At 38.8% G+C, this 7,397-nt stretch overlaps 1 protein-coding gene and 1 non-coding gene across 2 annotated transcripts in view; one reads left to right on the top strand and one right to left on the bottom strand.

The window, feature by feature from the left end:
• Pde4d (phosphodiesterase 4D) overlaps positions 1-7,397 on the bottom strand; it is a 1,527,171-nt gene that overhangs the window by 1,045,982 nt on the left and 473,792 nt on the right. The window lies entirely within an intron of this gene.
• Positions 713-818, top strand: LOC111815244. Its single transcript, XR_002819975.1, has one exon. It is a non-coding gene; the product is annotated as a U6 spliceosomal RNA (small nuclear RNA).

Raw genomic sequence — 7,397 nt, 5'->3', positions numbered from 1 at the left:
TCCAGGTGGGTGTTGTTTGGATCTGGCTGCTGTGCTCCACTTCTTCCTGCTGCAGTCGTTAGAGTTGAACCCTTTGTGTCTCTCTGGCAAGATGTTCTGCTCCTGAATCAGCTGGGTAGGTCTTGCCTCTAGCCTCTTTGCAAGGAGTTCTGCTGAAGGGTTCCGTGCTGGGCCTACACTCTGGGTCGAATGAGGATCCGCGGCCCTGGGTCGTCTCACTCACTCACTGGGCCTGTGCTCTGGGTCTATTCAGGATCCTGCGGCCCCCATCGTCTCTATTACTAAGTTTTTTTTAATGTTAAGCTCAATTATTTGCAATACAGCCATTATCTAATTGCAAAATTGACATTTTACCATAAAATCATGAAGTCATTTTCTAAAACATATCCAGTGGAATCAGTACTATTGCAATTTGGCCCAGCCTGTTTCCCATTTTCAAAATATGAATAAAGACTTCCTTAACAGTTGGAAACAATATTGTTAAAATTTCCTCTAAATCTTGTGTTTCCTTGGAAAATGTGATCAAGCTTAAACATATTTAACCTTGAAAAGATTTTATGTCTATGACTTTCCTCTGCAACATAGAAACATGTGAATTGAAATTGAGTTTTTCAAACAATACTCTGTACAGGGCATGGAGATTCATGCCTACAGGCCCAGCAACTTGGTGGACCAAGTCAAGAGAATTGCCTGAATCTAAAATTTTGAATCCATGCTCATTTTGGCAGCACATACACTAAAACTGGAACAATACAGAGAAGATCAGCATGGCCCCGCGAAAAGATGACATGCAAATTCGTGCAGTGTTCCATATTTTTTTGACAAAACAAATCCTAAAAAGGGGATAGAGGGGCTGGGGAGGTGGCTCAGTAGAATAGGCACGCGCAAGGACCTGAGTTCAATCCCTAGTTCCGCCAATAAATAAATAAATAAATACATAGGGCGATACAAATGAAGGACTATTTTGTGTCTGTATATACAAAATAGTTAGGATAGATATGCAGCTACTTTGTCTTAACTCAATAAGAAGAAAGAATTTGTACTAATGATGTTTGGAAAGGATATCATGTCTGCATCTTGTACTATGAATAACCACTACTACTAAGACAACAATGTGCAATGTATTAGTTGTTGAAACTATCCAACTAACCAGTTTAGAAACTGTCTCATTGCTATTTGTTTCTCAATAACATTAATTTAAAAATAAATAAATAAATAAATAAAATTTTGAATCCAGCCTGGGCAAGAGATCAAGAATCACTGCAAAATGCATGTTAATTATAATGCCTTAAGTTTTAAAATTTTTATTTGAGTCATTTTTCATTTCAACCTTGTAGTTGACTGCATAATGACTCAAAACAATTTGCATGTTTTAATAATTCTATATCATAAAAACTAAAATTTCATTTGGAGTGTAGCTCTTAATGAGATGCATGCCCTTGAGTTTCTCAATGTGCTCATTTATTTGTGAGTGGACAGATTTCATTGTTAAAGGAGATGACGCTCAGTATAAATTTTATTCCTATATGTATTTTTATAGTAAGTTCATACGAACAGGAACATGAGATAGAAAAAGTTCTATTAGAGTATTAAATTTATGAGGTCTTGATATAAGCCCTTCCAAACCAGTAATGTAATATAAAAATTATTCTTTATTATCACTTTTAGTTTTGAAATCTACCTACTTTTGCTAAAATAATTGACAACTTTTCCTGCATAAGAAACTTTTAGTTAAATATTAGAATTTTTCACTTTAAATAATGCTATAATACGCTTTCAATGATACAATAAAGGTAGTTTTTCATTGCTTCTTCATTTCTATTGGAAATTTGTGAGACTCCAAATCCATATACCACACTGGTGAGGAAGAGGGCTGCGACTTCCACACTGTGGTCGAGCACTTGTCTAGAATTCACGAGGCTCCAGGCTTGATCAACAGCACCAGCCAAAGCAGAGGTGGGGAAGGGCCAAGTGTATCTTTTGTAAAATGGGAGAAAAAATTATGCAGAGTTGTTGGGAGGGAGAATTTGCAACTCCATCTGGACTGGTCCTTAGGCTGCTTTGCATTAGGAAAGAAAATACATGATGACTAAGGGTCTAAAACTGATGTTCGTAAAATCACCCATGACCCCGTAACCTGTATTATTCCTTCACGTACTCCAAAGTACATGTACCTGCTTTGAAGGCCACAGCTCAATATAATGAGTCTCCTGATCTGATTTTAATGAGCTTTTGCAAAGGCATTTAACGGGTGAAGGTTCAACAACAAGTTTCCAGCCAGACCCTGGCTACAATCCTACACCGAGTGCAGTCTGACACATATTGGAAGATGGGGACATCTGCCTTCTTGGCAGAGTGACAGGTTCTTGAATTTTGGGGAGACAGAGCTGACAAATTGCCCGTATCACAGGCTTTAGGCCCCTGTGCATTTAACTCCTTAGTCCACAGGAAAGTGGCTTATATAAGTCTTCTCAGATTCTTTATTTCTAAGGGGTAATAAGCACCTGAGAAAAGCAGCCTCATTAATTATCTCTATTTCTTCACATTTCTTCTTATAAAGAGAGGGCTATCCCGCTAGCTTTCTACTCTTTAGTCTACCAGAACCTATTACAATACTTCCTGCAGAGAGGAGCATGCTGCTACACCTCCCTTCCACTCTCTGATCTAACCTCCTCTATTACTCTTTTGCAAAGCTCTCTGGCCTACTGCTTTTACAGCTCTCCTATGCCACTGTAATCACATGTCTGTGTGTTTACTTAATTAATTCACATCATTCCCCGCCATTTAAGAGAAAATGCCCATTTAGCTCGCTACTGTGAATACACCTGACACTTAACTTAAAACTGTAAAGTACATATTTGTTGAGTAAATAAAGGAACCCCAGGCCTTTTAGAGTTTTACCTCAAGTGACTTTAGAATTAAATCTCTTCCTTACCTCAACTACAAAAGAATTGCACAATTTTCGATATCATCCATGCCATTAGTGATATCTTTGATAGTGTATGTTAGGTAGCAAAAACAGAAAGAAAAGATTAGGCTGGGTAGACTACAAACACATAAAAGTAGGACAAATTGCTAATGTTTAATGTAAAACTATGAAATTTTATAGTCTTTCAAAGTAAACTTGGCTTAATAAATTTACATACGAAAACTTGAACTAGAAGATGGTAAACACTGTGTTTTACATTTTAGCTATTGTTGTTTTGTCCTTTACCTTTTTGTCTCTTTGCTTGTTTGTTTTGTTTTCTGAAGTCTTTACACACCCATACCTTTGGTCTAAAAGTAACTTTTCAAGTTGTATAGTTACTCCTAAGAAGTTTCAAGATGAGTAAATTACCCATAGCACTGCTTAAAGAAGTTCCACTAGAACTATTGAAGCTTTAGCCTTCATAATGAGTCTGTTTCTTGCCAAATATTTGTCTTCAGTGACAGTAAAGGGCATAGTCTGCCCTGACGGGAACCAAAGGCTAGACTTACTTTCTGTCAGAGAGACAGCTCTTGACCCCACTTGACTTTTCAACCTTTATGTTTCTTAGGTGTTGCTTCCACTGTCTAGGATAGTGTATTTCATTGTGAATTGCAACTTGAGGCTTCTCTACCTGATGTTCTGTAAAAGTAGGCAAGCTGTAGGGCTAGTTTTTGCCTGTGCATTGTTTTCTTAAGTCTTGGTTTTTATTCAGCAGTTTCCTGACTTATCACCTTGTGCAAAAATTCATGAGAAATGGTGCAAAATATTTGTCCATTTTACCCATGAGTTCATGTGAAGAGGAATTGATAATGCCTAAGATGAAAGACCACAAGGTGAAATTCTCGGGTGATGGACAGTGCAGCAAGAAAAGACGCAGAAATGGTCTTTCAGCCATCAAATAGAAAGTTTCAATCAAAGTCCGTAACAATGGGCTGTCATTCTCTTCCTTTTGAATTGCAACTTAATTATTTGATACCACTGTTATATAAGCTTTGTATAGTCTCCAAATTTAGAGAAATTAAAAATAGTTCTAATATCCAGTGATGGTGATCATACCTCAATGCGTATGCGTGTGTCGGTGTACAAGACGGACACTGAGACCGGCAGACAGCGACAAAGAGAGGGTAAAATATGTCTGTGATTTTGGTAAACATGATATCCATCATCTTCCCCATTCCCATGAAAAGCAAGTATTATCTACCCACCAAATTGTACATGCAATTTCCAAGTATGTAGTGGTCCATTTAAAGTCCACATGAGGGCAGAAATGCCACAGGGCAGCTAAAGATGGCGTGAGCTTAGTTCAATGTCTCAAACACTTAGCTTTTATAAAATCAGTTTTGCAGCATTAATTCCCCTAAGGAACTGTCCTACTTACACACCTAGCTGGTGACCATGGTTGGAGAGTCAGCAGGTATACGTCACTACCAAAATATAAAAATAAGGCTGGAGAGATAGCTCAGTGGAATAAGCACTTGCCTGGCAAGCACAAGATTCTGAGTTCAATCCCTGGTCCCACCAACTAACTAACTAAATAACTAAATAAATAAATATAGTCTTCATCTTCATGAAGGAATAATTGCTATCCTGAAGGTCCTCTGAATCCTCAACTAATACCTTCACTCCCTGCAGGTATTCCTAGGCCATGCCATGATCCTGCAACTTGAGAACCAAATGCTCATCATTTCTGACCATTCCCTGGGCATGCTTTATGTAGGTTTTAGGAAACATTTTGAATGTATTCAAAATGAGTTCACCAATTTAACATTTCTTAAGAATCATGATCTAACCAGATGGCAAGAAACATCTAGGGACTTTCTTTTGCCAACTGAAATTGAGAACATAGATGAGAAGTTGATTTTGTCCTGTCTCTTTAAGGATAGGAACCTAAAAAGGTTGCTTCTGGGATAAAATTCCAGCAGGAATATCATAAAGAAGGAGGGAGGGGAGCAGAAAGTGACAGGAGGAGATTCTGGAACAAGAAGTGAGAAAAAAGGAATACAGCCTTAGGGTGTGTTTCACACTTACTTTTGTCCTTTAGGAAACTATGGCACACCCATTCTCGTAACTCTAATGATAGGTTATGGCCCTGGTATGAATTGCTGAATTATTACGGTGGTCATCTAATATGGCTGAAGCCCTTAGAACAACAGCTTATCTTCCAAGAGACCACCTCCCCGCTTCTTCTCCAACTCAGCCCAGGGTGTGATTTCTTTTCACCTCTCCCACTACATCAGGGAAGGCCCCAGTCAGCTCCTCAGGTATATCTAAACATACCTTTCAAGCTCTACCCCTGGCAACAGGCCACAAAAGCCTCAGCCTCCCTTTGTTCTAATCCAGAGAATTCCTTATCTTCCCCAGGTTCTTTCAATGTCCTCCAACACAATAAAGACCCTTTCCCTTTTTCCTTCTGCCTGTTTCTCTGCTGCTCCAAAACCTATCATCTAATAGGAATCTTACTCTGTTTCCTCACTTCCGGTCACCAGAATGGCCAGTAACGGTGTAAAAGGCAGTTCGTTCCTTTAATTTATAAGCTGGCAATAAGGGATGAAGCCTAAGATAGAGTTGGCTGGCTACAAAGAAAACAGTATGTATTCCAAATTAGGAGCTAATTCCACATAGCCAGTTTATCTTAGAAATATAAAAGCAAGCACAGGAAAAATGATAGAGTTAAGAACATTAAATCTCAAGAAAGAAATTTCTTGGACTGCAACACTAAGTTATTTAACAATTTTTTTCTACCAGGAACTCAGAAATGCAGAGTAACCAGTTGTTTTTTTTTTTTTAAACTCTACATTACAAAGCCTAAAACCCAACAAGTTATTCTAAATCCAGAGCCACCTGTGATAAATGATCCCTGTACAACTAAAGAAATTCTTGCGCTCTGCTTTTTCATATAAGACACTGACAAGAAAGCACTGGGGAACTCCACTCTTGAGAACTCCTTCTGGATGGCTACCCAGGAGTATTACAGCCAGCTGAGCTAGATAGAAATATTCTAGGCAGTCAGACAGGGCCAGGCCCTCAAGGAGACAGTATGGAAGACAAGGTGACTTTGCAACTTTGGGAGAGACAGACCCCTGCTGTGGGCCAGACCTCAAGACAAAAGAGTAAACACATGCAGCTACGTAGCTCCCTAAAGATAGGCAGCCTGGATTGAGATTCTAAATGAGTCTGTCACCTTAAGGATGCCTGGAAATCACTAACCCATCCCCCTACAGGAAAAGCCCCTGTTCTGTATTCATGCCCACTTGCCATGCCTACTTGCTTTGTAACTTCCCCATTTGGCCCTAGGTTTAATCAATTTTACCTGAGTGATTGTGCTTGTAATCTTAGTGGTTGACCATAGTCTTTACCACCTAGTGAGTTCCCATGCTTTGTACATTGGGCCTGCCTCACCTCATGGTTTTACTCTATATAATCTCTGAAAAAGATAGTTTCCCAGGCAACTTGCTCTGGTCCCCTTCTGTCTTTCTCTCAGACAGGAGCTTTCTTTCCCCCAATAAATGTATGCTGCTCTTAACCTCTATTGTTCCTAAAATTTATTCTTCAGTTTTAAAGAACATGAACTTGGCCCAGGTATCTTTCAAATTGGGAATTTCATTCTTCTGTATCAGTAGGAGCTATTTTTCTTCTTTATATACTCTGCTAATTTCCTACTTTAAGAAAACAAAACTATTTTCTTTTTTTTGGTACTGGGAATTGAACTCAGGGCCTCATGCTTGCCGACCAGGTATTGTGCCATTGAGCTACATCCCCAGCCCTAACTTCCTACTTTTTGTTCATGATTTTATTCTTTGACTTCACAAGACAACAAGCTCAGTCTGAAAGTTGAGAGCTCTTTTAAAATTCTCTCCCTTTGCTATCAGCAACGATTAACTCACTTTCCTATCAGCAACATGTATGTCTGAAGGGTGAATATGCAATACCAACAAGCAGGCAAATGGACGCCTCTGAGCTTTGATGTAGCTTAGCCCTGAGATGGACAGAAGGAAGAAGCTCATTCCATGAGAGGCTGTGCTATCCTCTCCCTTCCCAAGTGAAAACAGCCATGTGAAGATAAAGATGAGAAATGGAGGCCGATGGAGGAAAAGTCCTATGAAAGATGAGACGTCTCGTTGGTCCTGATTCTATCATTATTCTATTAGTAAGCCTCAGAAAATCTTTCTAGCTAAGATGACTAATAAGTGGTCATCAATATTATTATCATTGTTTAAATTGCAATAAATAATTTGCATTTATTTATCATTTGCAAACAAAAGAATTATGATTCATTTTGAAGGTCAAGCCAGAGGTCAGATCTATGTTTAAGAAGGGGAGGGAGTGGCCTGTCAACCCACTATCAGTGACTAAAATACAAAATTCTGAATGAGACGAGACTGCCAACACAAAGACATTGAGGAATCTGTATCATTTTTAATAGTATCTG

The sequence above is a fragment of the Octodon degus genome, unplaced genomic scaffold (assembly GCF_000260255.1).
Source record: "Octodon degus isolate 3935 unplaced genomic scaffold, OctDeg1.0 scaffold00001, whole genome shotgun sequence".
Taxonomy (NCBI): Eukaryota; Metazoa; Chordata; class Mammalia; order Rodentia; family Octodontidae; genus Octodon; species Octodon degus.
This window is presented reverse-complemented; position numbering and strand designations above follow the sequence as displayed.